Source organism: Phyllobates terribilis, unplaced genomic scaffold (genome assembly GCF_046119375.1).
Source record: "Phyllobates terribilis strain yellow unplaced genomic scaffold, ASM4611937v1 Scaffold_12__6_contigs__length_324123572, whole genome shotgun sequence".
NCBI classification, from domain to species: Eukaryota; Metazoa; Chordata; class Amphibia; order Anura; family Dendrobatidae; genus Phyllobates; species Phyllobates terribilis.
In genome coordinates, this window is record NW_027362772.1 from 158359289 (window position 1) to 158383867 (window position 24579).

Sequence of the window (24579 nt, forward strand, 5' to 3'; positions counted from 1 at the left end):
CAATATCCCATAGATTCTCTATGGGGTTAAGGTCAGGCGAGTTTTCTGGCCAATCAAGAACAGTGATACTGTTGTGTGTAAACCAGGTATTGGTACTTTTGGCAGTGTGGACAGGTGCCAAGTCCTGCTGGAGAATGACATTTCCATCTCCAAAAAGCTTGTCGGCAGAGGGAAGCATGAAGTGCTCTAAAATTTCCTGGTAGACGGCTGCGCTGACTTTGGTGTTGATAAAACACAGTGGACCTACACCAGTAGATGACATGGCCCCCCAAACCATCACTGATTGAGGAAACTTCACACTAGACTTCAAGCAGCTTGGATTGTGGCCTCTCCACTCTTCCTCCAGACTCTGGGACCTTGATTTCCAAATGAAAATTGGAACTCTGGGACCTTGTGGAGTGTGTCCAATGGCATAAGGGCCCCACACAGCAGAATGGGCCCCACACAGCAGAATGGGCCCCACACAACAGAATGGGCCACACACAGCAGAAAGGAGGACTGTGTGGGGCCCATTATTCTGTGTGGAGGACTGTGTGGGGCCCACACAGAATAATGGGCCCCACACAGTCCTCCACACAGAATAATGGGCCCCACACAGTCTTCCACACAGAATAATGGGCCCCACACAGTCCTCCACACAGAATAATGGGCCCCACACAGTCCTCCACACAGAATAATGGGCCCCGAACAGTCCTCCACACAGAATAATGGGCCCCAAACAGTCCTCCACACAGAATAATGGGCCCCAAACAGTCCTCCACACAGAATAATGGGCCCCACACAGTCCTCCACACAGAATAATGGACCCCAAACAGTCCTCCACACAGAATAATGGGCCCCACACAGTCCTCCACACAGAATAATGGGCCCCACACAGTCCTCCACACAGAATAATGGGCCCCACACAGTCCTCCACACAGAATAATGGGCCCCACACAGTCCTCCACACAGAATAATGGGCCCCACACAGTCCTCCACACAGAATAATGGGCCCCACACAGTCCTCCACACAGAATAATGGGCCCCACACAGTCCTCCACACAGAATAATGGGCCCCACACAGTCCTCCACACAGAATAATGGGCCCCACACAGTCCTCCACACAGAACAATGGGCCCCACACAGTCCTCCACACAGAATAATGGGCCCCACACAGTCCTCCACACAGAATAATGGGCCCCACACAGTCCTCCGCACAGAATAATGGGCCCCACACAGTCCTCCACACAGAATAATGGGCCCCACACAGTCCTCCACACAGAATAATGGGCCCCACACAGTCCTCCACACAGAATAATGGGCTCCACACAGTCCTCCACACAGAATAATGGGCCCCACACAGTCCTCCACAAAGAATAATGGGCCCCACACAGTCCTCCACACAGAATAATGGGCCCCACACAGTCCTCCACACAGAATAATGGGCCCCACACAGTCCTCCACACAGAATAATGGGCCCCACACAGTCCTCCACACAGAATAATGGGCCCCACACAGTCCTCCACACAGAATAATGGGCCCCACACAGTCCTCCACACAGAATAATGGGCCCCACACAGTTCTCCACACAGAATAATGGGCCCACAGAGTCCTCCACACAGAATATTGGGCCCACAGAGTCCTCCACACAGAATAATGGGCCCCACATAGCCCTCCACACAGAATAATGGGCCCCACATAGCCCTCCATACAGAATAATGGGCCCCACATAGCCCTCCATACAGAATAATGGGCCCCACATAGCCCTCCATACAGAATAATGGGCCCCACATAGCCCTCCATACAGAATAATGGGCCCCACATTGCCCTCCATACAGAATAATGGGCCCCACATAGCCCTCCATACAGAATAATGGGCCCCACATAGCCCTCCATACAGAATAATGGGCCCCACATAGCCCTCCATACAGAATAATGGGCCCCACATAGCCCTCCATACAGAATAATGGCCCCGCATAGCCCTCCACACAGAATAATGGGCCTCGCATAGCCCTCCATACAGAATAATGGGCCCCACATAGCCCTCCATACAGAATAATGGGCCCACATAGCCCTCCATACAGAATAATGGGCCCCACATAGCCCTCCATACAGAATAATGGGCCCCACATAGCCCTCCATACAGAATAATGGGCCCCACATAGCCCTCCATACAGAATAATGGGCCCCACATAGCCCTCCATACAGAATAATGGGCCCCACATAGCCCTCCATACAGAATAATGGGCCCCACATAGCCCGCCATACAGAATAATGGGCCCCACATAGCCCGCCATACAGAATAATGGGCCCCACATAGCCCTCCATACAGAATAATGGGCCCCACATAGCCCTCCATACAGAATAATGGGCCCCACATAGTCCTCCATACAGAATAATGGGCCCCATATAGTCCTCCATACAGTATAATGGGCCCCACATAGTCCCCCATACAGTATAATGGGCCCCACATAGTCCCCCATACAGAATAATGGGCCCCACATAGTCCCCCATACAGTATAATGGGCCCCACATAGTCCTTTATGTAATGCACATGCCCGGACTGACTGGCGTGTGCGTGTATATGTAGTGATTCCACTGGACCGTACCGGAGAGTGAATGCCTGGAGGGGCGTAACTAAGTATCCACCCGATCCGACCAAGGTCGCACGACGGCATACGATGCCAGTGCACCAAGGAGGAACCGAGCAGAGGGACCAGGGGCTACTCCAGGTCAGACCCCGGACACGGCTGTTGACCCACACCGGGGAATACAGGAACAGGCAGGTTAGGCTGGTACGCAGACTGGTGGCTGCTGGCAAGCACGACTGGTATGCAAACAGGGAGGTACTGACAGGTACGGCCGGAATGCAGGCAGGTGGATGCTGGTAAGTACGACTGGTATGCAGTCAGGGAGGTACTGGCAGGTACGACAGGTTGGAGCACAGAGTGGATAGGTCCCAGTACAGACTGGGACTCAGGAACAGAACCGCAGATGCGGTGGACAGTCAGAGCAGAGCGAGACTGCCGGAGCGGCGAGCAAAGTGTCAGAGCAGAGCGAGACTGCCGGAGCGGCGAGCAAAGGGTCAGAGCAGAGCGAGACTGCCGGAGCGGCGAGCAAAGGGTCAGAGCAGAGCGAGACTGCCGGAGCGGCGAGCAAAGGGTCAGAGCAGAGCGAGACTGCCGGAGCGGCGAGCAAAGGGTCAGAGCAGAGCGAGACTGCCGGAGCGGCGAGCAAAGGGTCAGAGCAGAGCGAGACTGCCGGAGCGGCGAGCAAAGGGTCAGAGCAGAGCGAGACTGCCGGAGCGGCGAGCAAAGGGTCAGAGCAGAGCGAGACTGCCGGAGCGGCGAGCAAAGGGTCAGAGCAGAGCGAGACTGCCGGAGCGGCGAGCAAAGGGTCAGAGCGGCGAGCAAAGGGTCAGAGCAGATCGAGACTGCCGGAGCGGCGAGCAAGGCAGGGCAGAGGGGACAGGGCTCTGTTCACACGGAACAGACAGGAAGAGAAAGGCAGAACCAGATACCCACAGGGTACTTGCAGTGAAGTAGCGAGTGGACCACAAACTCACAAAAGGAAGTACAGTGACAACGAGCAGGAGTTAGGTACAAGTTCAGACTCTGCAGAAAAAGGAAAGATATGGGCGTAGAGAGAGACGGGAAACAGGCTGGAAGATAGTTAGGGCAGGAACAGACACTGGGAAAAGACACAGACAACAGATCTAGGTATGCGGCCCCTAGAGGGCAGAAGGAACAGGCTAAGAGAGTGTTCACACGGACCTGGAAATACAGCCTCCAGGAAAGGCAGAAAGACAGCTGGCTAGAGTACACAGACAGGACACAGTTCAGACACGGGAACTGATACTGCAAGGCACGAAACATAGACAGGACCTGGCACATCAGTGACTAGAAGCCAACTGACAGAACAAGATGCTCAGGCATGGATTCCAAGGAGGAGCTGGTTTAAATACCAGGTGACAGACAGCAATAGGCTGAGGACGCATTAGGATGTGTCTGCGGCAGCTACAAGAAACAGGAAATTCGGCGGGCGTCGCCTTAAGCAGCCAGAGCAGAGCAAAGCAGACAGTATGGTAAGAAGCCAAAGTGGCAGTCTGGACTGGAAATCAAGTGCGCTCTCTTGCACAGTGGGAGATGGACCACTATGCAAGGATGCCGCAAGGTATGCTACACTTTATACAGCATAATGGGACCCACATAGTCCTCCATTCAGTACAATGGGCCCCACATAGTCCTCCATACAGTATAATGAGCCCCACATAGTCCTCCATACAGTATAATGAGCCCCACATAGTCCTCCATACAGTATAATGAGCCCCACATAGTCCTCCATACAGTATAATGGGCCCACATAATCATCCATACAGTATAATGGGCCCCACATAGTCCTCCATACAGTATAATGGCCCCACATAGTCCTCCATACAGTATGATGGGCCCCACATAGTCCTACATACAGTATGATGGGCCCCACATAGTCCTCCATACAGTATGATGGTCCCCACATAGTCCTCCATACAGTATGATGGTCCCCACATAGTCCTCCATACAGTATAATGGCCCCACATAGTCCTCCATACTGTATGATGGGCCCCACATAGTCCTCCATACAGTATAATGGGCCCCACTTAGTCCTCCATACAGTATAATGGGCCCCACATAGTCCTCCGTACAGTATAATGGGCCCCACATAGTCCTCCGTACAGTATGATGGGCCCCACATAGTCCGCCGTACAGTATAATGGGCCCACATAGTCCTCCATACAGTATAATGGGCCCCACATAGTCCTCCATACAGTATAATGAGCCCCACATAGTCCTCCATACAGTATAATGGGCACCACATAGTCCTCCATACAGTATAATGGGCACCACATAGTCCTCCATACAGTATAATGGGCACCACATAGTCCTCCATACAGTATAATGAGCCCCACATAGTCCTCCATACAGTATAATGTGCCCACATAGTCCTCCATACAGTAAAATGGGCCCACATAGTCCTTCATACAGTGTAATGGCCCCATATAGTCCTCCATACAGTATAATGGCCCCATATAGTCCTCCATACAGTATAATGGCCCCACATAGTCCTCCATACAGTATAATAGGCCCCTCATAGTCCTCCATACAGTATAATGAGCCCCACATAGCCCTCCATACAGTATAATGAGCCCCACATAGCCCTCCATACAGTATAATGGGCCCACATAGCCCTCCATACAGTATAATGGGCCCACATAGTCCTCCATACAGTATAATGGGCCCCACATAGTCCTCCATACAGTATAATGAGCCCCACATAGCCCTCCATGCAGTATAATGAGCCCCACATAGCCCTCCATACAGTATAATGGGCCCCACATAGTCCTCCATACAGTATAATGGGCCCACATAGTCCTCCATACAGTATGATGGGGCCCACATAGTCCTCCATACAGTATAATGAGCCCCACATAGTCCTCCATACAGTATAATGGGCCCACATAGTCCTCCATACAGTATAATGGGCCCCACATAGTCCTCCATACAGTATAATGGGCCCCACATAGTCCTCCATACAGTATAATGGGCCCCACATAGTCCTCCATACAGTATAATGGGCCCACATAGTCCTCCATACAGTATGATGGGTCCCACATAGTCCTCCATACAGTATGATGGTCCCCACATAGTCCTCCATACAGTATGATGGTCCCCACATAGTCCTCCATACAGTATGATGGTCCCCACATAGTCCTCCATACAGTATAATGGGCCCACATAGTCCTCCATACTGTATGATGGGCCCCACATAGTCCTCCATACAGTATAATGGGCCCCACATAGTCCTCCATACAGTATGATGGGCCCCACATAGTCTGCCATACAGTATAATGGGCCCACATAGTCCTCCATACAGTATAATGGGCCCCACATAGTCCTCCATACAGTATAATGAGCCCCACATAGTCCTCCATACAGTATAATGGGCACCACATAGTCCTCCATACAGTATAATGGGCACCACATAGTCCTCCATACAGTATAATGGGCACCACATAGTCCTCCATACAGTATAATGGGCACCACATAGTCCTCCATACAGTATAATGAGCCCCACATAGTCCTCCATACAGTATAATGGGCCCACATAGTCCTCCATACAGTAAAATGGGCCCACATAGTCCTTCATACAGTATAATGGCCCCATATAGTCCTCCATACAGTATAATGGCCCCATATAGTCCTCTATACAGTATAATGGCCCCATATAGTCCTCCATACAGTATAATGGCCCCACATAGTCCTCCATACAGTATAATGGGCCCCACATAGTCCTCCATACAGTATAATGAGCCCCACATAGCCCTCCATACAGTATAATGAGCCCCACATAGCCCTCCATACAGTATAATGAGCCCCACATAGCCCTCCATACAGTATAATGGGCCCACATAGTCCTCCATACAGTATAATGGGCCCACATAGTCCTCCATACAGTATAATGGGCCCCACATAGTCCTCCATACAGTATAATGGGCCCCACATAGTCCTCCATACAGTATAATGGGCCCCACATAGTCCTCCATACAGTATAATGGGCCCCACATAGTCCTCCATACAGTATAATGGGCCCCACATAGTCCTCCATACAGTATAATGGGCCCACATAGTCCTCCATACAGTATGATGGATCCCACATAGTCCTCCATACAGTATGATGGGCCCCACATAGTCCTCCATACAGTATAATGGGCCCACATAGTCCTCCATACAGTATAATGGGCCCCACATAGTCCTCCATACAGTATAATGGGCCCCACATAGTCCTCCATACAGAATAATGGGCCCCACATAGTCCTCCATACAGTATAATGGGCCCCACATAGTGCTCCATACAGAATAATGGGCCCTACATACTCCTCCATACAGTATAATGGGCCCCACATAGTCCTCCATACAGTATAATGGGCCCCACATAGTGCTCCATACAGTATAATGGGCCCCACATAGTCCTCCATACAGTATAATGGGCCCCACATAGTCCTCCATACAGTATGATGGGTCCCACATACTCCTCCATACAGTATGATGGGCCCACATAGTCCTCCATACAGTATAATGGGCCCCACATAGTCCTCCATACAGTATAATGGGCCCCACATAGTCCTCCATACAGTATAATGGGCCCCACATAGTCCTCCATACGGTATAATGAGCCCACATACTCCTCCATACAGTATAATGGGCCCACATAGTCCTCCAAATATATTTATTGCATTTGTTTCTAGCACTCAGTGCACACAAGGGCCCGGCCTTCCTTCCTGTGAGCTGGGTATTAGGTTTATGCAGCTTCCTATCCCTGTGTGCATAGTTGGCCCCGCTCCTGCTCGGCCCTCATTCACATTGAGGTAATTTTTTTTAATACCAGAGATTAGAACTGTTCTGATTGGGTACTTTTATGGGCGCCCACCTTGTCGTGGTGGGATGGCTTTTATGCTTTTTTTTTTTATCAAAAATGGTGTGAACTATTGCTTTTACTTACAGCAGGTTATAGGCTCATTTTGTTTCTGTTAGGTTTTGCCTTATGACCAGTGTGAACGTGCGCCTACACGCTGCATGTATACCAACTCCAGCTCATTGCTTTAGGTTGGCTGCAGCGCCACAGACTAGACGGTCCCTCTCTCTTGGCGGCAGAGGAGCGAGTTACCACTGCGCCGCTATTAGGCCTTAGGTCTGGGTTCACACTACGCTTATTGCGCATGTCAGGGGCTCCATTAGAATCCACTTCAGTAAGAGGGATGTTACCAGACTCATCGTCAGAAAGCATCTGCACTGAGAGCTACAGGCTGAGGGAGAAGCAGGGAACAGCAGGAAATCCGCCGCAGGGGCTCGTCCCGACCTCCTCCACCTCCCATTGGCCGGTGACTGACGGAGCCTCTCGCTGATTGGAAGAAACCAATGTCAGTCAGCGAAGCAGCAGAGGGAGGGGAAGAAGGGTGTGTCAGTGGGTAATGACGTCACTTTTCTAACTTAGCTCATTAGCGTACGCGCCTCATGCTCCTATCCTATTGGTTAATTCAGTCTGACTGGCTGGCTCTTATAGGAGGACACGTCATCTGGAGGGAGGGGCTTTTATAAGGCCACGCCCTATGTAGTATGCGCCTTTCTACTTAAAGGGGTTGTCCACTTTTGGGATTTTTTTTTCTTACTTGAATACATGTATTTGTGGCTAAATAGCATATTTACAACTGGCTTTCATTAAAACATGTTTCACCATTTGGTCTTTTTATCCCTGCACATTCATCTGTGGTTATAAATCACCCATCAGAGCTCACTGATGGAATCTCAGGTAGCCCATTCTGCAGCCAGAAATAAACAGTGCAATGCAGAGGCTATAAAAGGCAAACGGTGCAATATTTTTAATGAAGCCCAATTGCAAAAATTAGTTTCACCTAAAAATACATGTATTTAAGTTAAAAAAAATGTCCCCAGAGGTGGACAACCCCCTTAACTTGCAGCCAGTGGTGTCTTCTTATGTACAGAATGTTTTTAGTTGATTGATCACCCTGTGAGGATTTGAACCTGCGATCACTTGTGTATTGCAAAATTACTTCCCCACGGGGGAAGGGCTTCATAGGTGCACAGACTTGACACCTGCACTGCCCAGAGTGGGCTCAGCTCCCTGTATGGAGGCTGCTGCCCAGGTGACATAGTTAAAGGGATTTAGCAAATGACAGTACTCTTAAAGGGAAGGTCTGATAACAGCATAATGTAGAGCAAGAGAGCCTGATTCCAGCGATGTGTCACTTACTAGACTGTGTGCTTTCTTTTCAAAACAATCAGTGTTTTATCAGCAGGAGATTATCACTGCAGGACTAGGTGTCAGGTGCAGAGTAGTCCAGCTAGTCTGTGTAACCACGCCCCCTCTTCTGATTGGCAGTTTGCTGACAGTGTACACAGAAAGCTACCAATCAGTGCTGTGGGCGGGGTTATACACAACTGAGAATACTGACCCCTGCTACATATAAAACAGGAATTTTATCAAAACTACAGCAAGCAGCCCAGTAAGTTATACGTCGCCGGAATCAGGGTCTCTGCCCGTACATCATGCTGCTCTCAGATTATATAGCAAAAATATGCTGATGGATTTCCTTTAAAGACAAGAAAACGTACCTTTCTTGGTGCAAAATCACTTAAGGATTGCCAAGATGATGAATTTAAGGGAATGTGTTGGGGAGTGTTGTAGAAAAAATGCGTCAAAAACACGATGTGTGCACACAGCCTGATGATAATTTTCTGTATTGTACAGATTTGTGTCTACATCTCCTCCACCCTCCACCACCGCTGGAATCTGCTGACTTGGGGAAGTTGTGAGTTCCTAGGAAACTTTTCTGTGATTCAGCAGGATTTCCCCAGAAGAAACCAGTGTGGAGTTTATTTTTTTTATTTAGGACGTTGCAGAATATTGCAGCTACTTATATGTATTTATTCCCAACATTGAAAGTTATCACCCACCCACTTGGCTAAGTATTAACTTTCCGATCGGTGGGGGTCCGAGTGGTCCCAAGAACGGGGCTCTAAAGTGCCTCTTGGGAAGTGGGTCACTACCTTCATTCAGTATGGGAGATAACTAAGTACACCCCTATCCCACCGACTGTCCCATAGAGAATGAATGATGCGGTGGTGTTAAAGCACTGCTGCGTTTTTATGGGGTGTTTCTTGGGACCTATGAGACCCCATTTCAGAAAAACCCATGCAGTTTATTAAAAAGCGCTTTACTCATCCTCCCCAGGTCCAGTGTAGAGTCTCTGCCGCTGCTCCTTGCGCCTATTATCTGCAGCACAGATGTCACGACAGCCAATCAGTGAACTTAGTGGCTTTGAGAGCTTGTGCCATCAGTGAGTTCAGAGAAGACTCAATGTGGACCCAAGGAGGGTGAGAATGTCAGTCAGTGACGGATTCAGGACAGCTATCAAAGGGGGTCGCAGGGGTGGTCCGCACTGAGACATTGAAACAAACTGAAATGTGAGGGAAACAATACATTTCTTCATTTCTGAGCAAGAGGAAATCTTGAAAATGGTGAGAAAATGAGACAGATAATGCGCAATAATGATATTATGTAATAATACATTTTTCATACTATACATATAAGCTCTATTACTAGTTAACAAAAAAACAACAACACGTGCTTTGCTCACCCTCCCCAGGTTCATCACTGATTCTCCACAACTGCCTTGATCTCAACGGCTATGAGCGTGTCGCGCTCCTCTTCTTCCAAGAGCCATAACTTTTTTAATTTTCTGTCAATATGGCCGTGAGAGCTCTTATTTTTTGTGGGACGAGTTGTACTTTTGAACGACACCATTGATTTTACCATATCGTGTACTAGAAAATGGGAAAAAAATTCCAAGTGCGGAGAAATTGCAAAAAAAGTGCAATTCCACAATTGTTTTATTTTTTATTTTTTACCATGTTCACTAAATGCTAAAATTAATCTGCCATTATGATTTTCCAGGTCATTATGAGTTCGTAGACACCAAACATGTATTGGTTCTTTTTTATTTAAGTGGTGAAAAAAAATCCGACATTTGTAAAAAAAAAAAAAAAAAGAATTAGCTTATATTGTCATTTTCCGAGACCTGTAGCGTCTCCATTTTTCGTGATCTGGGGCCGGGTGAGGGCTTATTTATTGCGTGACGAGCTGATGTTTTTATTGATACCATTTTGGGGTAGATCCGATGTTTTGATCACCCGTTATTGCATTTCATTGCGGCAAAAAAAAAAGTTAATCTGGCTTTCCCATTTTTTTCTGGTTACACCGTTTACCGATCGGATTAATTTAATTTATATTTCGATAGATCGAGCGATTCTGAACGCAACAATACCAAATATGTGTATTTTTTTTTAATTGTTATATTTTCAATGGAACACAAGGGGGTGATTTGAATTTTTGTGTGTTTTTTATTTTTTTATATAATTTTTTAATTTATTTTTAGCTATTTACTTGCTTCAATAATCTTCTTAGGAGACTAGAGGCTGTGATCATCTGATCGCCTGAGCTACACATAGCACCTGCGATGTGTAGCAGCATTCATGATCTCCTATGAACGTCAGCCACAGGCCGGCGTTCATAGGAGATTCAAAATGACAGGCATGGGGGTCTTCTACAAACCCATGCCTGTCATGGCGCAAATTCAACAATGAGGGGCCCTTTATTCTGAAATTCAGCTCATTGCACATGGACGTCTACAACCAGCCACTTCTCTTCTCCTCGACGACAGAACATATCGGCGTCCATCTTGGCAGCCATTTCCTGCAGCCCTTCCTGACTTTATTGTCCAGCACTGACCTAGGGCAGGGAAAGGGACAGACGTGTTATGTATTCAGATACTTGTACCCCCCTATAGATTGTATACAAGTAGTGGGAGTAAAGGGTGTGTCCGCATGAAGTACTTTTGACATGATTTTCAAAATTCACCTCAGAAATTCATGTCATGATAATGGCGCAACGTCACGTTCATTTTTTTTTTTTCCAGTGAGGTCATAGTGAAAGCAATGTGCTTTTCCCATTAAAATCCACAGGAAGCTTATCTAAAGAGTATTTGAAGAATGAATAAATCCTGTTTTGTGCCTCCATTTTGGTGCCCTGTTGACATTTTCACAAAATGGCCGCCAACGTTTTAGATTCATCTTATGCGGTGCTTTTTTTTGGACGTTCATGATACATCCTTCCTCGTCCATTGCCCTTTACTTCAGCCCTGTATATCCAGTCTACTAAAGGGGTGGGTATATGTTAAATTTCTGAAGAACACTGCATAGGGAAGACTGTGCGGCCATTTTGTGAAGATACAAATGGAGTTGTAGTGAGGAGTAACAGCGACAGGATTGACCATATCTTTGTCATTTATTGTCCAGTTTGATTAGGGGGGTTTCACTGACCCCTTAACTCCTTCCTGACAGGATTTTACTTCTAAAATTAGCAACCGGAGTGAGCTCCGATCTCTGCTGTGAGGCAGCCATCGTCCCCCAGATCATTGGGTTTTAATGGCAGCCTGAGGATCCCTGTCGCTTCAATGCTAGTGCTCCCAATAAAGCTAATGCTGTGTCTTGGCTTCATAGGAGGTGGCCATTTTTGCTGTATACTGAGGTACTACAATATATATCCCTGTAGGGACTAAAAAGGATCATTGAAATTTAATAAAAATTTAAATCTGAAAAAAAAATAAAACAAATTAACCCAAACCCCAAAATTTAGTTTTTTTGGTCACCAGACATCCCAAAATAAATGGAATAAAAGGTATTGTTTGTACCTCAAAATACCAATATAACTACAGCTCGCTATATATAAAAAAGCTCCATCAGTGTAAGTGGTGTTGGCGCTGTCGGTTACCGCCGTGGGATCTGGGCATGTGCACCACTTGTCGGTTGCTCGGGGGCCGGTACGGTGCACGTTGTAAGTACAGGCTGAAATCTGGGGAGGGGGCACCTGGAGAATCGAGAATTGGGGCAAAAGTGGCAGGCACTATGGGGGAAATTAGCTTTTACATTGTGTGGGTAGCATTACTATCAGTTGGGAAAACAAGTTATCCTATTTTTCACAGGATAGGTGATAACTTGTTGATCGGTGGGGGTCCCATCACTTGGGCGCAGGGGCGTAATGATCGCAGAGGGTGCGACCGGGCCCGTGCGGGAGGGAGACCACGGACCCCAGGGTCTACTTCAACTGGATGAGCGTCCGAGATCGCACATAGGCGCTGGGGTCGGCGGCCTCCCTCCCGCACGGGCCCAGAAGAGGACGCCGGAAGCTGAGGGAGCAGAGGAAGGTGAGAAGAATGTTTTGAGTTTTTTTTTAATACAGAACGGGGAACACATATACCAGAAAGAGGCCCAGGATGGGGGACATACAGTATATACCAGTATGGAAGATATATATATATATACACCAGGATGGAAGATATATATATACCTGGATGGGGCCCAGGATGAGGGACATATATACCAGGACGGGGGATATATATACCATGATGGGGACCATAAACCAGGATGCGGCCCAGGATGGGGGACATATATACCAGGATGAGGGATATATACCAGGATGGGGGACATATATGCCAGGATGGGGGATATATATACTAGGATGGGGAACATATACCAGGATGCGGCCCAGGATGGGGGACATATATACCGGGATGAGGGACATATATACCAGGACAGGGGATATATATACCATAATGGGGACCATAAACCAGGATGCGGCCCAGGATGGGGGACATATATACCAGGATGAGGGATATATACCAGGATGGGGGACATATATGCCAGGATGGGGGATATATATACTAGGATGGGGAACGCATACCAGGATGTGGGCCAGGATGGGGGACATATATACCAGGACGAGGGACATATATACCAGGATGGGGGGCATATATACCAGGGTGGGGGATATATATACCAGGATGGGGGGCATATACCAGGATGCGGCCCAGGATGGGGGACATATATGCCAGGATGGGGGACATATATGCCAGGATGGGGGACATATATGCCAGGATGGGGGACATATATACCAGGATGGGGGACATATATACCAAGAAGGGAGGCATATATATCAGAATTGGGAATATATATGCCAGAATGAGGGATATATATACCAGGAAGGGGTCCAGGATGGGAGGCATTAGTACAGGATCGGGGACATTACTACATAATTGGGGGGGGGGGGCATTTATGTCTTTATAGGATTTAGAATGCTACAAGGACCCATACATCTAACCAACATGCAGGGTGGCCCAGGTCCAGGGGGCCCATCAGACTCTAGTTAGTCACTGCTTGGACAGGGCACTTTTATCACTGCTAGAATAGAACGACAGGTTCGGACGCCTGACTGCCGCTCCATTCATTCCCTATGGGGTTGCTGTGCACTTGGCTTTTTCTGACAGTTACATAGAGAATGAATAAATCGGCGGTCGGGCGGTGCGGGTAAGTCGGTGTGGGTCCCAGCGGTCGGACCACCACCGATCTGCAAGTTATTACATATCCTGGGTACAGGAGATAATTTGTTTTCACTGCACAAACCCTTTAAGTCCCTTTAAGAGTTGTTCCTATCAAATGGATGACTCAGGAACCCTATTCTCGTGATCGGTAGCAATTGCAGCGTTGGGACCTTGTTTGATCACCTACCCTGTGAATAAGTGATAAGTTGTAATTTTGGCAGCAACCTTTTAAAGGGATTGTCTAGGTTCAGAAAAATATGGCTGCTTTCTTTCAGGAACAGCGCCACCCTTGACCATAGGTAGAGAGGGGTATTGCATCTCAGCTCCATTGACTTCAATGAAGCTGAATTAATATCAAAAATAGGGGTCAACGGTGGGGCTGTCTCTGAAAGAAAGCAGCCATATTATTCTAAGCCTGGACAAATTCTTTAAGCTTAAAGGGGTTGTCCACCTTTAGGGACATTATTTTTCTTTTAATTAGGTGCATGTATTTGGGACTAAAAATCATTTTTGCAATTGGGTTTCATTAAAAATTTTGCACCGTTTGCCTTCTATAGTTCTAGTAATATAGTTCTATAATAATTCTATAATAATTCTTACTGTAGAACGAGTTAACTGTGAAACAGTCAGTGAGTTTTTTCATACCGAATGACGGGAAGTTTGTAACTCTATTATTTGTCTTTTTCTAAAGTGATTTATGACCACAGACCACATCAAAGTTGAATGTGCAGGTAAATAAAGAACCTGTAAAAGCAAAACGGTGCAAAATTTGCACAAATTTTTTTTTGTGTATTTTTTTTTTTTTTTCAGTGGACAACCCCTTTAAGGTATCAAAAAGCAATACATTTATTTTATTTGTGGTCTGTAGAATGCGATGGTCACCTAAGCTCCGCCTCTATGACCTCATGCATGACTTTTCATGTACATAGGTTCCGCATATTCCGTAGGACAAGAGAACTGACTGTAGATATCTCCTCTAAGAACCTTCATGGAACTAACGCTAAAGACCGTCTTTCAGTCCCAGGAAATGTTAGTGGGGGGAAAAAAAGAGACCACTGAAATGAAGGTGCCGTTCGGGTTTCCCAGCAAGCAAAGAAGATCAAAATCCGTCTCTATTGAAAGGTAAATGTATATTGCTTGCCTCTGACATGTAGGATGGAATCTGTCTGTCTAGGCAAACTAGGATCTAAAATGATACCTTCCATTGATGCCCCATTGATTACTGGGATTCCTATACTTTTGAGCACAAAGTGTTGAATAAGGGATACCACCAGCTTTAAGTGCTGAGGCCAATAGGGACCATGGAGCCCCCTTAAGTGTAAGTGGCGAACCACATGCAGACGTACAGGTGGTTCACCTCTATGGCCACCTCTAACTTCATAGTGCTTCTCTCATATATGATCTGAGGCCCCATTCACATCTTGTTAATTTGTTTATAAGGAAAAATTGTTACATTTAAATACCACCTTAAAGAAATTTATTTTATTTAAATATTATATATTTTTTATTTTATTTTTCATATTAATTTGGATATTAAAAAAAAAAATCTTGCAATTTTCACACTGGCCACTAGTCCTGATGTTAGCCTTCTTCTTCCTATTCTTTACATGGACATAAGCAGCAATAGACTGACTCAGACCTGGTTTGTTTGTATAGAAACTTTCTGGGCATGTTGCAATCTGGTGATATTGTACAGGGAGGGGAGGAGGTGAGCTGTGACATCCCATTTTGTGAATGGTGAACTCTGTGCTATCTACTGTATATAGAGGTATTATCTTTTATTGAATTCCTGTCTGTGATGATAATGAGACTTCTGAAAAGCCCCCGAAAGAGAACAGGAAGTATATTGTAATCCTGTCTGTGATGATAATAAAACTTTTGAAAAGCCTCCTAAACAGAACAGGAAGTATAATGTAATCCTCCTGTCTGTGATGATAACGAGACTTCTGAAAAGCACCCAGAACAGAACAGGAACTACAGTATAATGTAGTCCTGTCTGTGATGATAATGAAACTTCTGAAAAGCACACAGAACAGGAACTACAGTATATTGTAATCCTGTCTGTGATGATAATGGGGCTTCTGAAACGCACCCTGAACAGAACAGGCACTACAGTATATTGTAATTCTGTCTGTGATGATAATGAGACTTCTGAAAAGCCTCCTAAACAGAACAGGAAGTATATTGTAATCCTGTCTGTGATGATAATGAGACTTCTGAAAAGCTTCTTAAACAGAACAGGAAGTATATTGTAATCCTGTCTGTGATGATAATTAGACTTCTGAAAAGCCTCCTAAACAGAACAGTAAGTATATTGTAATCCTGTCTGTGACGATAATGAGACTTCTGAAAAGCACCCAGAACAGAACAGGAACTACAGTATAATGTAGTCCTGTCTGTGATGATAATGAAACTTCTGAAAAGCACACAGAACAGGAACTACAGTATATTGTAATCCTGTCTGTGATGATAATGGGGCTTCTGAAACGCACCCTGAACAGAACAGGCACTACAGTATATTGTAATTCTGTCTGTGATGATAATGAGACTTCTGAAAATCCTCCTAAACAGAACAGGAAGTATATTGTAATCCTGTCTGTGATGATAATGAGACTTCTGAAAAGCCTCCTAAACAGAACAGTAAGTATATTGTAATCCTGTCTGTGACGATAATGAGACTTCTGAAAAGTCTCCTGAACAGAACAGTAAAAATGAATCTAGTATTAAAGAGTAACTAAACTTGTATATATTTTTTATATAATTTGTCCAGCATGGAAAGTATCTTTCTAAATCACTTTATTAGGGGGATTAATCTTCATTCCTGTAAAAAGAAAGTGCATATACGTGGCTTCCAAACCTCCGCTTTTCCCAAGAGAGATACCCTTTAATCCTAATGGTGCCACTGTGTGAAAATTGCAACATTTCTAATTTTTTTTTATATATAAACACAAATATGGAGAATTGTATACAGACAATCTATTAGCAAAAATGTGTACAAAAAAATTGAAAACCTGATTTAAACAATAGGACATGCTACCGACAGGAGCCAAAAGGACACATTTAGGGACCAAAAAACCCCCAAGGACAAGTTAAGAGTGCACATGTGGTTCATGCTAAAAATAAGAAAAAAAATAAGACTTGAGCAAGGCCTGACCTTGTCGGTCCTTGCGTGAACACACCTTCTTCAGCTAAGATCTGCCCTTTTTTTCCAGAGCAGATATGAGCGTACAAACGCCAAAATTTGCTACATTTTTGTTCAACTCAGCTTGCACAAAAATTAGCTTCATTTGTCTGGAGGAAAGGGCTTGATCTGCTTCTGTCCATGATTCTTTGCGGGTGATCTTTCTATGAGGCAGAACATGTTAGTATTAGGTTAAGTCCATAGGGGACGGACAGCCCCAATGAGGAAGAAAATCAGCAGCAAAATACACAGCTCCAAATACTGCTGATGATTTGCCACAGATTTTGAGAATTTTTGCTGCAGGTTCGGGTCAGGAGACCGGCGGTCAGTCCATACATTGTGGTCTATATATGGACTGTGAAATACGCTCTTGTGAACCCGGCTTAATACACAATGGATTTTCCACCAGCAAATTTGTGGTGGCAAATCTGCTAAGTATTCATCCAATGCGGACATCACTTTAAGTTTCAGAAGTTTGTGAAATTAGTTCAGAAGCACTGCATGAAAGTTTCTCTTCTCCATCAGACCGGGATCTCCTAGACCCTCTGACAGCATGGCCTGGAGCCTTCTGGTGAAAAAATCTTCGGCCTCCACCAACGTGTCCATCTTGAATTTAGCCGAGAAACAATCATCCTCTTCCGAATCAGAATCAGAAGAGTCTCAAAAATCGGAGGTATCTGATAACTCTATAAATATCTATCTAATACTGATGAGCGATCGTGCTCGCCACTCGATGGAGCGCTGTTAGACAGCCAATAAATATGCAGGGATTGTCTGCCATACACAGTACCCGAGCACCCTGTTACTCGATCGAGTGTCTCTCATGCTCGCTCAACACTACTATCTATCTATCCAGTGTTTTATATATGACCATACTGGTATATATGTTTCCCATCCTGGTATATATGTACCTTATCCTGGGCCCATTCTGGTATATATGTCTCCCATCCTGGTATATATATCCCCCATCCTGGTATATATGTCCCCCATCCTAGTACATATATCCCCCATCCTGGGCCCATCCTGGTATGTATGTCTCCCATCCTGGTATGTATGTCTCCCATCCTGGTATGTATATCTTCCATCCTGGTATATATGCCCCCCATCCTGGGCCCATCTGGGTATATATGTCTCCCATCCTGGGCCCATCCTGGTATATATATCCTCCATCCTGGTATGTATGTCTCCCATCCTGGTATATATATCCCTCATCCTGGTATGTATGTCCCCCATCCTGGTATATAAGTCCCCCATCCTGGTGTATATATCTCCCATCCTGGTATATGTCTCCCATCCTGGTATATATATCCCCCATCCTGGGCCCATCCTGGTATATATATCTCCCATCCTGGTATATATGTCTCCCATCCAGGTATACAGTGGGGACGGAAAGTATTCAGACCCCTTTACATTTTTCACTTTGTTTCATTGCAGCCATTTGGTAAATTCTAAAAAGTTCATTTTTTTTCTCATTAAAGTACACTCTGCACCCCATCTTGACTGAAAAAAACCCAGAAATGTAGAAATTTTTGCAAATTTATTAAAAAAGAAAAACTGAAGTATCATGATCATAAGTATTCAGACCCTTTGCACAGTATTGAGAAGAAGTACCCTTTTGAGCTAGTACAGCCATGAGTCTTCTTGGGAATGATGCAACAAGTTTTTTCACACCTGGATTTGGGGATCCTCTGCCATTCTTCCTTGCAGATCCTCTCCAGTTCCGTCAGGTTGGATGGTGAATGTTGGTGGACAGCTATTTTCAGGTCTCTCCAGAGATGCTCAATTGGGTTTAGGTCAGGGCTCTGGCTGGGCCAGTCAAGAATGGTCACAGAGTTGTTCTGAAGCCACGCCTTTGTTATTTTAGCTGTGTACTTAGGGTCATTGTGTTGTTGGAAGATGAACATTCGGCCAAGTCTGAGGTCCAGAGCACTCTGGAAGAGGTTTTCATCCAAGATATCTCTGTACTTGGACACATTCATGTTTCCTATAATTGCAACCAGTCGTCCTGTCCCTGCAGCTGAAACACACCCCCATAGCATGATGCTGCCACCACCATGTTTCACTGTTGGGATTATATTGGGCAGGTGATGAGCAGTGCCTGGTTTTCTTCACACACACCTCTTAGAATTATCACCAAAAAGTTCTATCTTCGTCTCATCAGACCAGAGGATCTTATTTCTCATAGTCTGGGAGTCCTTCATGTGTTTTTGAGCAAACTCTATGCGGGCTTTCATATGTCTTGCACTGAGGAGAGTCTTCCATCGGGCCACTCTGCCATAAAGGCCCGACTGGTGGAGGGCTGCAGTGATAGTTGACTTTGTGGAACTTTCTCCCATCTCCCTATTGCATCTCTGGAGCTCAGCCACAGTGGTCTGGGGGTTTTCTTTACCTCTCTCACCAAGGCTTTTCTCCCACAATTACTCAGTTTGGCTGGACGGCCAGGTCTAGGAAGACTTCTGGTGGTCCCAAACTTCTTCCATTTAAGGATTATGGAGGCCACTGTACTCTTAGGAACCTTGAGTAATGCAGAAATTCTTTTGTAACCTTGGCCAGATCTGTGCCTTGCCACAATTCTGTCTCTGAGCTCCTTGGGCAGTTCCTTTGAACTCATGATTCTCATTTGGTCTGACATGCACTGTAAGCTGTGAGGTCTTATATAGACAGGTGTGTGCCTTTCCAAATCAAGTCCTATTAGTTTAATTACACACAGCTGGACTCCAATGAAGAAGTAGAACCATCTCAAGGAGGATCACAAGGAAATGGACAGCATGTGACTTAAATATGAGTGTCTGAGCAAAGGGTCTGAATACTTATGACCATGTGAAATTTCATTTTTTGTGTTTTAATAAATTTGCAAGCATTTCTACATTTCTGGGTTTTTTTTCAGTCAAGATGGGGTGCAGAGTGTACTTTAATGAGAAAAAAAATGAACTTTTTAGAATTTACCAAATGGCTGCAATGAAACAAAGAGTAAAAAATGTAAAGGGGTCTGAATACTTTCCTTACCCACTGTATATGCCCCCCATCCTGGGCCCATCCGGGTATATATGTCTCTCATCCTGGTATATATGTCTCCCATCCAGGTACCGTATATATATCTCCCATTATGGTATATATGTCCCTCATCCTGGTGTATATATCCCCCATCCTGGTATATATGTCTCCCATCCTGGTGTATATAGCCCCCATTCTGGTGTATATACCTCCCATCCTGGTGTATATGTCTCCCATCCTGGCGTATATGTCCCCCCATCCTGGTGTATATATCCCGCATCCTGGTGTATATGTCTCCCCTCGTGGTGTATATATCCCCCATCCTGGTGTATATGTCCCCCATCCTGGTGTATATGTCCCCCATCCTGGTGTATATGTCCCCCATCCTGGTGTATATGTCCCCCATCCTGGTGTATATGTCCCCCATCCTGGTGTATATGTCCCCCATCCTGGTATGTATGTCATCCATCCTGGTATGTATGTCATCCATCCTGGTATATATACTGTATCCCTCATCCTGGTATATATATCTCCCATCTTAGTATATATGTCCCCAATCCTGGTATACAGTGCCTACAAGTAGTATTCAACCCCCTGCAGATTTAGCTGGTTTGATAAGATGCAAATAAGTTAGAGCCTTCAAACTGCAAACGAGAGTAGGTTTTATGAACAGAAGCATAAATCTTACAAACCAAAAAGTTATGTTGCTCAGTTGAATTTTATTAAATTTTAAACATAAAAGTGTGGGTCAATTATTATACAACCCCTATGTTTAATATTTTGTGGAATAACCCTTGTTTGCAATTACAGCTAATAATCGTCTTTTATAAGACCTGATCAGGCCGGCACAGGTCTGTGGAGTTATCTTGGCCCACTCCTCCATGCAGATCTTCTCCAAGTTATCTAGGTTCTTTGGGTGTCTCATGTGGACTTTATTCTTGAGCTCCTTCCACAAGTTTTCAATTGGGTTAAGGTCAGGAGACTGACTAGGCCACTCCAACACCTTGACTTTTTCCCTCTTGAACCAGGCCTTGGTTTTCTTGGCTGTGTGCTTTGGGTCGTTGTCTTGTTGGAAGATGAAATTACGACCCATCTTAAGATCCTTGATGGAGGAGCGGAGGTTCTTGGCCAAAATCTCCAGGTAGGCCGTGCTATCCATCTTCCCATGGATGTGGACCAGATGGCCAGGCCCCTTGGCAGAGAAACAGCCCCACAGCATGATGCTGCCACCACCATGCTTGACTGTAGGGATGGTATTCTTAGGGTCGTATGCAGTGCCATCCAGTCTCCAAACGTCACGTGTGTGGTTGGCACCAAAGATCTCGATCTTGGTCTCATCAGACCATAGAACCTTGAACCAGTCTGTCTCAGAGTCCTCCAAGTGATCATGAGCAAACTGTAGACGAGCCTTGACATGACGCTTTGAAAGTAAAGGTACCTTACGGGCTCGTCTGGAACGGATACCATTGCGGTGGAGTACGTTACTCATGGTATTGACTGAAACCAATGTCCCCACTGCCATGAGATCTTCCCGGAGCTCCTTCCTTGTTGTCCTTGGGTTAGCCTTGACTCTTCGGACAAGCCTGGCCTCGGCACGGGAGGACACTTTCAAAGGCTGTCCTGGCCGTGGAAGGCTAACAGTAGTTCCATAAGCCTTCCACTTACGGATGATGCTCCCAACAGTGGAGACAGGTAGGCCCAACTCCTTGGAAAGGGTTTTGTATCCCTTGCCAGCCTTGTGACCCTCCACGATCTTGTCTCTGATGGCCTTGGAATGCTCCTTTGTCTTTCCCATGTTGACCATGTCTGAGTGCTGTTCACAAGTTTGGGGAGGGTCTTAAATAGTCAGAAAAGGCTGGCAAAAGAGATCTTTAATCCACACATGTGAAGCTCATTATTCTTGGTGCCTGAACTACTTCTTAATACTTTTGGGGGACCAAACAGAATTCTTGTGGTTTGAGGGGTTGAATAATAAATGACACTCTGAATTAACTTTTAACGTTTTTTAAAAAAAAAAAAAAATTTGCTGCAGTTCATTTCTAGGTTCTTCAAAGTAGCCACCTTTTGCTGCTTTGCTGACTGCTTTGCACACTCTTGGCATTCTCTTGATGAACTTCAAGAGGTAGTCACCGTAAATGGTTTTCACTACACAGGTGTGCCCTGTCAGGTTTAATAAGTGGGATTTCTTGCCTTATAAATGGGGTTGGGACCATCAGTTGTGTTGTGCAGAAGTCTGGTGGATATACAGTTGATAGTCCTACTGAATAGACTGTTAGAATTTGTATTATGGCAAGAAAAAAAGCAGCTAAGTAAAGAAAAATGAGTGGCTATCATTACTTTAAGAAATGAAGGTCAGTCAGTGCGAAAAATTGAGCAAACTTTGAAAGTGTCCCCAAGTGCAGTTGCAAAAACCATCAAGCGCTACAAAGAAATTGGGTCACATGAGGACCGCCCCAGGAAAGGAAGACCAAGAGTCACCTGTGCTTCTGAGGATAAGTTTATCCGAGTCACCAGCCTCAGAAATCGCAGGTTAACAGCAGCTCAGATTAGAGACCAGGTCAATGCCACACAGAATTCTAGCAGCAGACACATCTCTTCAACAACTGTTAAGAGGAGACTTTGTGCAGCAGGCCTTCATGGTAAAATAGCTGCTAGGAAACCACTGCTAAGGACAGGCAGCAAGCAGAAGAGACTTGTTTGGGCTAAAGAACACAATGAATGGACATTAGACCAGTGGAAATCTGTGCTTTGGTCTGATGAGTCCAAATTTGAGATCTTTGGTTCCAACCACCGTGTCTTTGTGCGACGCAGAAAAGGTGAACGGATGGACTCTACATGCCTGGTTCCCACCGTAAAGCATGGAGGAGGAGGTGTGATGGTGTGGGGGTGTTTTACTGGTGACACTGTTGGAGATTTATTCAAAATTGAAGGCATACTGAACCAGCATGGCTACCACAGCATCTTGCAGCAGCATGCTATTCCATCCGGTTTGCGTTTAGTTGGACCATCATTTATTTTTCAACAGGACAATGACCCCAAACACACCTCCAGGCTGTGTAAGGGCTATTTGACCAAGAGGGAGAGTGATGGGGTGCTATGCTAGATGACCTGGCCTCCACAGTCACCAGACCTGAACCCAAGTGATGGGGTGAGCTGGACCGCATAGTGAAGACCATTTCTGGTGACTACCTCTTGAAGCTCATCAAGAGAATGCCAAGAGTGTGCAAAGCAGTCATCAAAGCAAAAGGTGGCTACTTTGAAGAACCTAGAATATAAGACATATTTTCAGTTGTTTCACACTTTTTTGTTAAGTATATAATTCCACATGTGTTAATTCATAGTTTTGATGCCTTCAGTGTGAATGTACAATTTTCATAGTCATGAAAATACAGAAAAATCTTTAAATGAGAAGGTGTGTCCAAACTTTTGGTCTGTACTGTACCTATAAACAGAAAGATCAGAGAAACTGAAGATTTTGCAGTGGTCTCTTATTTTTTGCCAGAGCTGTATCTGTCCCCCATCCTGGTTTATATGTCCCCCATCCTGGTATACTGTATATGTCACTCATCCTGGTATATATGTCCCCCATCCTGGTATACTGTATATGTCCCCAATCCCAGTATATATATCCCCCATTCTGTTATGTGTCCCCCGTTCTGCTGCTGTTCTTTAATGCATAGAATTTTTGTTTTCGATTCTACTCACGTTCCATCCGCTCCCATGCTGTGCAGCGTCCTTTTCTGCAGCCGGTGACACGCCCCCAGGGCAGTGGGGTACTCGGTGTCCGGGCCTATGGATGCTGGGGGGAATATATCACAGTGGCTGGCCCGGTCAGTGGCCCAGGGCGGTCAACAAAAAGGGGATTGTTTATATGGGATTTGTAGTTTGATCGTGATGCCACCTGTGGTTTCTGGTAATTTGTACCAGCGCTGCTGCAGACCTCTGAGGCAGTTGATAGGCAGCTAGGATGGAACAGCTCCCCACAGGTGGAGCGGGCCTCAGGGCAGTGTAGAGTTTGATGGTGGGTGGTGATGCTGGGGCTTGTAGTGCAGTCGGGATGGCGCAGCAGGAGTAACTGACAGAGACAGGGGATTCGCTTCAATACCTTTACCAGTGCGGATGTCAGGTACAGACCAGGATACTCGGTAAGAAGGGTGCACTTCAGGAGTTCTCCACAGTGAGCGGGTATAGGGCCTCCTGGTCCGTGTTTCCCTCTCTCTAAGCTCCTGGCCAGCCTGCAACTGGGCCTAGCTTATGTGTCGTGCTGTTCCTTCACCTGTCGCTTGGTAGTAGGACCTTCCGCTGGCAACCACTATCCCTGGGCGCCGGGGCCTTCGTGGTTCCTGGTCCTGTAATGGGTCTAGCTTCAGGTCGGCCAGAGTCTTGTAGTCCTCCTGGTATGCCGGTGATCCCTACTGGGTATAAAGGAACC